Source organism: Gobio gobio (assembly GCF_949357685.1).
Source record: "Gobio gobio genome assembly, chromosome: 23".
Classification (NCBI taxonomy): Eukaryota; Metazoa; Chordata; class Actinopteri; order Cypriniformes; family Gobionidae; genus Gobio; species Gobio gobio.
This window is the reverse complement of record NC_137119.1, coordinates 33,314,605-33,324,044: the sequence shown is the minus strand read 5'-3', so window position 1 is coordinate 33,324,044 and position 9,440 is coordinate 33,314,605.

The window sequence follows — 9,440 nt, the reverse complement described above, 5'->3', positions numbered from 1 at the left end:
TATTGTTGATTAGCTGAGTGCTCTCCACTTGTGTCAATTATCTGAACATGCTCCTCCCGAACCTTGTTAATAAAACATAATTTATTTAAAATAGAAAACTGTTAAATTATGTCTTTGTGGCGAGGTTGGCGAGCAAGAGACATGGGAGGAGCGAGCGAGACCGGTGCGTGATTGAGAATGACGCGAGTCCTCTAGTCCTCTCATGAGGGAGCCTGGAGGCATATAAGGACGAGCGACACTAGTGAAGGACAGGAGAGGACCAGGCCTGAACTTTACGTTGTGTTTTGTTGTGTGTGTGTGTGCGCAGCAGTTGTCCGTGAGGGGCTGCCGCTTTTACTTTCATTCTGTTTATTTATTTAATTAAAGTCTTTGAATGTCCGCCGGTTCCCACCTCCTTCTTCCCTGAACAACTGTGATCTACTGTCAATTGTGATCAATTTAATGCATCCTTTCTGAATAAAAGTATTTTATCGTAATAACTGACCCCACACTTCCGAATGGTAGTCTATATTGTTTTTTAATATAGATCTTCTGGCCAGTTTAAACTATGCAAACTATGGTTTGTTATAAATATAGAGCAAGAAAGACACTTTTGTCTAAACACTTAGAGGAACCCTGTCTATCATGAGAAATCTGCTGCTGGTTTGTGTTGGTGTTTCTTTGCATTATGGGTAAAGTGAGGGTTGATTGACTGCTGTGAGTCCGAGCCTTTGACAGACTGAATATGTTTCTTTCTTTGTGGTGCTTTTACATGGATGGACCCCTCTACACCAGAGCTGCTTCAGCCTCGAACCATCTTTGCATTTCCCCAATATTGTTTATGATATGAAGAAGAAAAAAAGTGTTATAAAATGCAGCAGGACAGATTCTTATACAAGCTGTCAGGTGCAGTGAGATCTGAAAGTATAATAAATCATCCAATATCTATAATGCATTCAGTAACTATACCAAGTATCTGTTTCCCTGAATAACAATCTTCATGGATATATGCAGGGGAATATGTGACTTACATAAATGCATTAAACATAAAGAGCCACTTGAATGCAATACATTTTTCTAATTTACCTCCATGACGGCCGAATATATAGTATTTTTGGCAATACATTAGTGAATTACTGTGCTAAAAAGAGTTTCTGTGCCTTTAGGTGTGAGGGATGATGCTGTATCTCTGGGTGTTAATGCATTGATGTATACCTCTGTGGAGGCACTAGGATCTCATGTGAATGTTAGTCTGGCCCACACACACATCAGCACTGCGGTGGAAAGTTAAACACCTCCTACAGTATAACACCCACCTCTGCAGCTGAGCACTACTGTGTGGGTGACTCTCTTCCTCAGCTCAATCCAGAGATTTATATCTGTGATTTACTGTCAGATAAAAATTGTACCAGGTATTAGTACCTACATAAAAGAACCTTAAAGGAATATTTCACCTAATAATGAATGTTCTGTCATCATTTACTCACCCTCAAGTTGTTCCAAACCTGTATGAATTTCATTCTTCTGCTGAACACAATAGAACATATTTTGAAGAATGTCGGTCACCAAACAGTTAATGGACCCCATTGACTTCCATAGATTTTTTTCCACTTACTATGGAAGTCACAATCAAAATCAGGATGTGCATACTCCATCAAAATGTGTAATTCGCATTGTTATTTGTGCTCACAACTATTTTCAACATTGATAATAATAAGAAATGTTTTTTAAGGATCATGTGACACTGTAGACTGAAAATTCCGCTTTGACATTGCAGGAATAAATGGTCTATATCATGTTTCTTTTCAAATGTATTAAAATAGTATTTTAAATTGTAATTATATTTGACAAAATTACTATTTTTACTGTAGTCATCAAATAAATGCAGCCTTATTGGGAAGCATATACAAGACTTAATTCAAAAACTTTAGTTCTGTTCCATTGAAGACTGAATCAGATGATTGCACAAGATGTAATGTGGTTGGATAAAGCACACAAAAGCATTTGGACAAGCTTTCAAAGTAATGGCCACTCTCACTGCTGCCGATACTCACTGCTCAATGTTTAGGGTTCAGGTTTGTTATAAGAGCCTTTAATTGCAGTCTAGTTGCATTGAACACACAGGGCCCTATCATACACTCGGCGGTGCCAGGCGTGACGCAAGTGTTTTTTGCTAGTTTCAGCCCGACGCAGTTATCATTTTCACGTCCTGCTGTTGTTTTAATAGCAAATGCACTCGCGCCCATCTATTCGCCCATGGGCGAAAACGAGGTGTGTTCAGGCGCATTGTTGGCTTGGTGCGTTGCTATTTTGAGGCAACTGAAAACAACTGCTCCATTAACCGAAAAAAACCTGGTCTAAAGTCAAGGCCGCAGTATTTTTTTGTTTGTTATTTATTGTTATTGCCTATAACATCAGATAATAGAAATATCCGCCAATAGACGGGTCCACAACACGTATTCACTCTGCTTATTACACACACAGGGACACACAGCAGCACACAAACATTTTTAAATATTAAAAATAAAAGGATTCCCCTCTGGAGAAGCCATTGCGTCATGTGAATCCGCCATGGTGCAAGCGCAACTGGCATTTAAAAGGAATGGGAGATTCTGATTGGTTTATTGCATGTTACACCCAAAACACACCCATGACTCATTAAGAGAGAATTGGGACAACCCATTTAGACCTTGCACCGGGCACGCCAACCATTTTTCCACTCGTTAAACTAGCAAAATTGGTTTCGGACAAGCCCTAAGTGCACTTGCACCGTGCGCTTCAGATCATGAACTTATATTAGCCCCGTTTTCGAAATTACCCGGAACAAATTGTACCAGGAACTTTTTTTACAGGAATTTTTTTCCCCCAGACCTGCTACTGTCTGCGTTTCCACCGCGGTCTAAAGTAACGTGAAGATTAGGCAAATTAGTCCGATGATGTAGGACAGCGCGCGACTGTTCCTCCCAGTCACCGACGGACAGTAATAATTTTTGTGCGACACTGTCTGCAACAATAACAAGTATGGAGGAGATGCAAGCAGCGCTGCTTTTGCTAGTTATGTATTGGTTTACTAAGGAGGTCATTAACCCTTTAAGACCTAAGGGTATTTTTACAATTAATTTTCCGCCTGGTGTTATTTACTAAAAAAGCTTGTAAAACATCAACCCTGTTGTGCACAGACAATTGACACACCTCTTTTTTTTCAAGACAAGTTGCTCTGTCAGTATATTTGTGTTGCATTGATGTCACCTGAATGTAAAATAAGTTATGGGACCATAAAGACAAATGAAAACATAAAACGGAAATTGAATCACTCAAATATTTATTGAAAACACACACAAATAAATAAAAGCTAAGCATATTTCCTCTGGAAAACAGTTTGTTCAAGTCTTTAGAGTCCTGGAACTCAGGAATAAACATGATAACTTATACAGAACCAAAACTATTTACATTTTTCCAAAAAAAGTCCAGGCGCTTTTGGCCTCTTTGGATTTTGGATATTTACTGGTGCCAAGCCTCAAAACAGTTCCTATCAGGAACTTCTCCTCAAACTTTCTCCTCAAACTTTTTCCTCAAACTTTCTCCACAAAACTACTAAAAACTGCAGCGCGTCTCTCTCTCTCTATCCTCAACACTAGCCGTGCGTCTCTCTCTCTTCACAATAAAAGAGCTGTGGTTCATGCGTAATGACGCACACCAACGTGGATGACGGATCAGCCTGTCATTGGTCAAACCCTCATCCAAAATGGCAGCTAGCATCGCGCTAGCGGCAAAAATGACGGAAAATTTATAAATTATGGACATCAAGTGGATATATCTTGGATGTAAGCGTTTTGATTTATTGCTGAACAACTCCAAAAAGATGCACATGTTCCAGGCTGGATAGAAAACCTTCTGTAAAGGCTACAAAGACACCAAAGACACCCCCGCGATGGCTAGCTCGTTAGCTTTCTGCTGGAAAAAACGGTAAGAAAATCGATAAAAGTTTCATGAAATAATATAGATATTTATCGGAGGTGCCGTGTGACGTCGTGGGCGATGCCGTCGGGCTCTGAGGGTTAACAAAACGGCGGAAAAGAGACAAGCACTGATACTAAAGTGTATTCTGAAAGCTTGAGAATTTGAATATGCTAGATTTAAAATAAGACAACGTATGTGTAGTAGTTTTTGGTTCTTGTGGGTGTGGGAAGGAAGAAGACCAGGGTCGGCTTTCTGGGACTCGTAAGTGCTCTTTTTATTTTCTCCTTCGGTCACTCAATAAACTGTGTGCACATCGCACAAAAACATAAAACAATAATCAAACTCTCTTTTCACTTCGTCGGTTTTGTCAGCAGTTCCTCTCTGCGTGGCTGTGTGCATACGAGTCCCAGTGAGTCTCTCTCTCTCCCATCTCTCTCTCTGCTGCAGCTTATAAGCAGTCTCTCCAGCCAATTACTGCAATCAGAGACAGGTGTTACTCATTTGCACTTGACCCACTTACCAACCGCTCGGCCCTGCTCTCTCTCTCCCGCTACAGACCTCGCAAAACCACGCCCCCTCCTCCACATACCCCCACCGCCCGACTCAGGCCGGGGAGCCATCCGGCCTGCAGCCTCCCCCCCCCCCCTCCTGGAGAGGAAGTCAGCCACAGCCATCTGAGCACCCGGCCTGTGGACCACCTTGAACTTAAATGGCTGTAAAGCTAGATACCAACGGGTGATCCGCGCGTTGGTATCCTTCATGCGGTGGAGCCACTGCAAGGGGGCGTGGTCCGAACAGAGGGTGAACTCCCGCCCCAGGAGGTAATAGCGAAGGGTGAGAACGGCCCACCTGATGGCCAAACACTCCTTCTCAATGGTGCTGTACATCGTCTCTCTCTTAGAGAGCTTTCGACTGATGTACAGCACCGGCCGCTCCTCACCCTCCACCTCCTGGGACAGGACCGCGCCCAACCCTCTGTCCGAGGCGTCAGTCTGTAGAAGAAAAGGGAGAGAAAAGTTAGGAGCCTGCAAGAGCGGTCCACCACACAGAGCAGCCTTTATCTGAGTAAAAGCCTGCTGGCACCGCTCCGTCCACTGAACCGTATCTGGTACCTCTTTTTTAGTTAGATCAGTCAGCGGGCTAGCGAGGTCCGAATAATTAGGTACAAACCTCCTGTAATATCCCGCTAGCCCCAGGAACTGTCTAACCTCCTTTTTGGTCTTGGGTCTCGGACAGGCCGCAACAGCTGCGGTCTTGTCAATTTGGGGACGCACCTGCCCATGACCCAAGTGGAAGCCCAGATACTTTACTTCCACCCGCCCAATTGCACACTTCTTCGGGTTGGCGGTAAGCCCCGCCCTTCTCAGCGACTTCAGGACAGCTCGCAAGTGCTGCATATGACGCTGCCAGTCTGCACTGTAGATGATGATATCATCCAGATAGGCAGCGGCATATGCAGCATGCGGCCGGAGAATTCTGTCCATCAGACGCTGGAAGGTTGCGGGAGCCCCGAACAGGCCGAAAGGAAGGGTGACGAATTGGTGTAATCCAAACGGCGTGGTGAAAGCGGTCTTTTCTTTGGTCATTGGAGACAAGGGGATCTGCCAATAACCCTTAGTCAAGTCCAGCGTCGAATAAAAACGAGCAGTCCCTAGCCGATCAAGCAATTCGTCAATCCTTGGCATTGGATAAGCATCAAATTTCGACACCGCGTTCACCTTACGATAATCCACACAGAAACGGACCGAGCCGTCAGGTTTAGGCACTAAAACAATCGGGCTCGCCCAGTCACTGTTGGATTCTTCTATCACACCCATGTCAAGCATAGCCTCTAATTCTTCCTGAACCACTTTTTTCTTATGTTCAGGCAAGCGGTACGGCCGGCTGCGAACCACAACTCCCGGCTCAGTCTCAACGTGGTGCTGGATGAGATCGGTGCGACCAGGTAGGGGCGAGAACACGTCAGCGAACTCCGCTTGTAAATGTTTTACGTCAGTGAGCTGCGAGGGCGAGAGGTGGTCTCCCCCCGGGGCCAGAGCGAGAGATTGAGGTTTTTGAACCGCCTCCGGCCCGAGATCCTCCTCTCCGCTCACCACCGTCGCGAGCATCACTGACTCTGCCTCAGACCATTTCTTTAGCAGGTTGAGGTGGTAAATTTGACGTGCCCCGTCCCTATCTGATCGAATCACCTCATCGTTGAGATCGCTAACTCGCCGTGTGACCTCAAAGGGTCCTTGCCACTTTGCGAGTAATTTCGAGCTCGACGTAGGGAGTAATACAAGTACCTTATCTCCCGGAGTGAATTGACGAAGCCTAGCGCCTCTGTCGTATAGCTGTCTCTGTTTGTCCTGAGCCTGTAACAAATTCTCCATTGACAGCCGCCCCAAAGTGTGGAGTTTTGTTCTCAGGTCCAGGACATACTGAATTTCATTTTTACTCGCTGAAGGTCCTTCCTCCCAAGCCTCCCTAAGGACATCCAGCACCCCCCGGGGCTGGCGCCCATAGAGAAGCTCGAAGGGGGAAAACCCCGTGGAGGCTTGCGGGACCTCGCGAACAGCAAACATCAGAGGTTCTAGCCATTTATCCCAATTTTTAGCGTCCTCGTGAACGAACTTACGAATCATGGATTTCAACGTGCGATTAAACCGTTCCACCAAGCCATCTGTTTGTGGGTGATAGACGCTTGTGCGAACCGATTTAACGCCCAACAACTCGTAAAGTTCGCGAATCGTTCGTGACATGAACGCCGTGCCTTGATCAGTGAGAATCTCTTTCGGGATTCCCACCCGGGAGATGAATGAAAACAGTGCGCTCGCAACACTTTTCGCCGAAATAGTGCGGAGCGGGACTGCTTCCGGGTATCGCGTTGCATAGTCTACCATAACTAATGCAAAGCGATGACCGCGTGCTGACCGCTCTAATGGCCCGATGAGGTCCATACCAATTCTCTCGAAGGGGACCTGCACTAGCGGGAGTGGGCACAATGGTGCTTTTGGGGTGGCCGGTGGATTCACCAACTGACATTCACGACAAGACGCACACCATCTGCGTACATTCTCGTGAATGCCCGGCCAGAAGAAACGGGCCATTAGACGGTTGAGTGTAGCCGTTTGTCCTAAATGCCCGGCCATAGGATTAGAATGAGCCGCCTGGAAAAGCATTTCCCGGTGGCTTTTAGGTACTAACAACTGGGTTGTATCCTGCTTTGACTGGGTGTCTTGGGTCACCCGATACAACCTATCCTTTAAAATACAAAAATAGGGATAAGAGAGCGGCTGGTCAGGCTGGAGGAGGTGGCCGTCGATGGAACGGACCTGATTAAACGCGTTTTTCAGCGACTCATCCCGGGACTGTTCCAGGGGAAAGTCATCGCGGTCTGTGAGAATGGGCATCTCCAGACCGCTCTGTTCCCCCGGACCGGCCCCCGGAGGTCCCGAATCCACCTCTCCCGACTGAGCAACCGTCTCTTTCCCCTTTACATGTTTTCCCCAAGAAGCATCCGCACACAAATGCCCCAACAATTTATTAAATGATGGCCAATTGGTCCCCAACATTAGCGGATGCCGGAGGTGCGGGTTAACTGCTACCTCCACACTATGCTTTTGTCCCCGAAATTGAATATCCACGGGCAACACCGGATAATTCACCACTTCCCCGTGCACACACCTCACCTTAACCATGCGGCGGTTATCCAACACCTTAGACTGAATCAGGCTTTGATGGATGGAGGTCTGGTTACAACCCGAATCCACCAAAGCCTGATAAGTACCCCCCTCGATACTCACAGGTATCTGGTACAGGCCAGCTTGATCGGGGGCGGCTTGTGGCGCGTCGGGGACCCGGATCAGTGTCCCCACCTCCATCACTGGACACCGATTGATGAAATAGCCGGGGTCCCCACAGCGCCAGCAAGCCGGCCCAGGCTTCCCCGCCGCCCTAGTGGCTGGAAGTGGGTCGGGGAATTGGCATGGAGAGAGTGCTGGAGAAGATGAGGAGGGGAACGGGTCGGTTGTCGCTCCCCCTCCCCGGGGCGCCGGTCTGGGAGCCGCCGTGGCCTTGGGCGGAACCCCCGACCTCCACCTCGGCGCCGGTCTGGGTATCGTCCTGCGCCGCGACCTGGGAAGGGGGACAGGTTTGGGGAGAGAGGGGGAAGAAACAACAGGGGGGAGAGAGAGAGGGAGAGAAGCGGACGGAAGGGGTTCGCCGACCCCGGAGCACGCCACCATTTGGTCCTCCGCCAGCTGGATGGCCTGGTCTAGCGACGTCGGGCGGTGGCACTGGACCCACTGGGCAGTTGTCTTCGGTAGCCGGGCGACGAACTGTTCCAGTACCACACGATCGATCATTCCCTCGACGTCACACCCATCGGCCATCAGCCATTTGCGGCAGGAGTCCCGGAGCTGTTGGGCGAAGACGAAGGGCCGGCCGGATTCGAGGCCCAGGGTCCGGAACCTCTGACGGTGTTGTTCTGGGGTCCGGCCGACCCGCTGAAGGATGGCCCGCTTCAGGTCCTGATAGACCAGGAGGTTCTGGACTGGCAGTTGGTGGGCGGCTACTTGTGCCTCTCCGGACAGCAAGGGAAGTAGCCGCATTGGCCAGTCCGCGGTGGGCCACCCCCAGACCTCGGCGGACTTCTCAAATAAGTCCAGGAACACCTCGGGGTCGTCCTGGGGACCCATCTTGGCAAGGCTCAGAGAAGCCGCTGAGTCAGATGGTGCGTGGGGGGCGGCCTTAGCCTCCCGGTCTATCCAGCTCCGGAACAGCTGGCGGTCTTCATACTGGCCCTGGAGGAGCACCTCGAACCTCTTGTCGTGCTCCTCCCTCATGGCCAGTAGCTGCTGGTGTTGCTCTTGGTGAAGATCAGCCAGCGAGTTGATAATCTGCGCAAATGGCGTTCCTGGCGAGGATTGCATGGCGGCGGCGTTCTTCTCCCTTCCCGGGTTTCGGCACCAGTGTAGTAGTTTTTGGTTCTTGTGGGTGTGGGAAGGAAGAAGACCAGGGTCGGCTTTCTGGGACTCGTAAGTGCTCTTTTTATTTTCTCCTTCGGTCACTCAATAAACTGTGTGCACATCGCACAAAAACATAAAACAATAATCAAACTCTCTTTTCACTTCGTCGGTTTTGTCAGCAGTTCCTCTCTGCGTGGCTGTGTGCATACGAGTCCCAGTGAGTCTCTCTCTCTCCCATCTCTCTCTCTGCTGCAGCTTATAAGCAGTCTCTCCAGCCAATTACTGCAATCAGAGACAGGTGTTACTCATTTGCACTTGACCCACTTACCAACCGCTCGGCCCTGCTCTCTCTCTCCCGCTACAGACCTCGCAAAACCACGCCCCCTCCTCCACAGTATGTTATTATCAGCTATTACGGACATTGACCATGACATGGCTCAGAAGAATGCGCGCCATCGGACAGAAAGAGCAAGGCTGATATTTACTGAACGCAGAACGAACCTCGCAAAAGACTTTTAAAAATGCCGGTTGAAATAAAATGCTGCGTGAGCT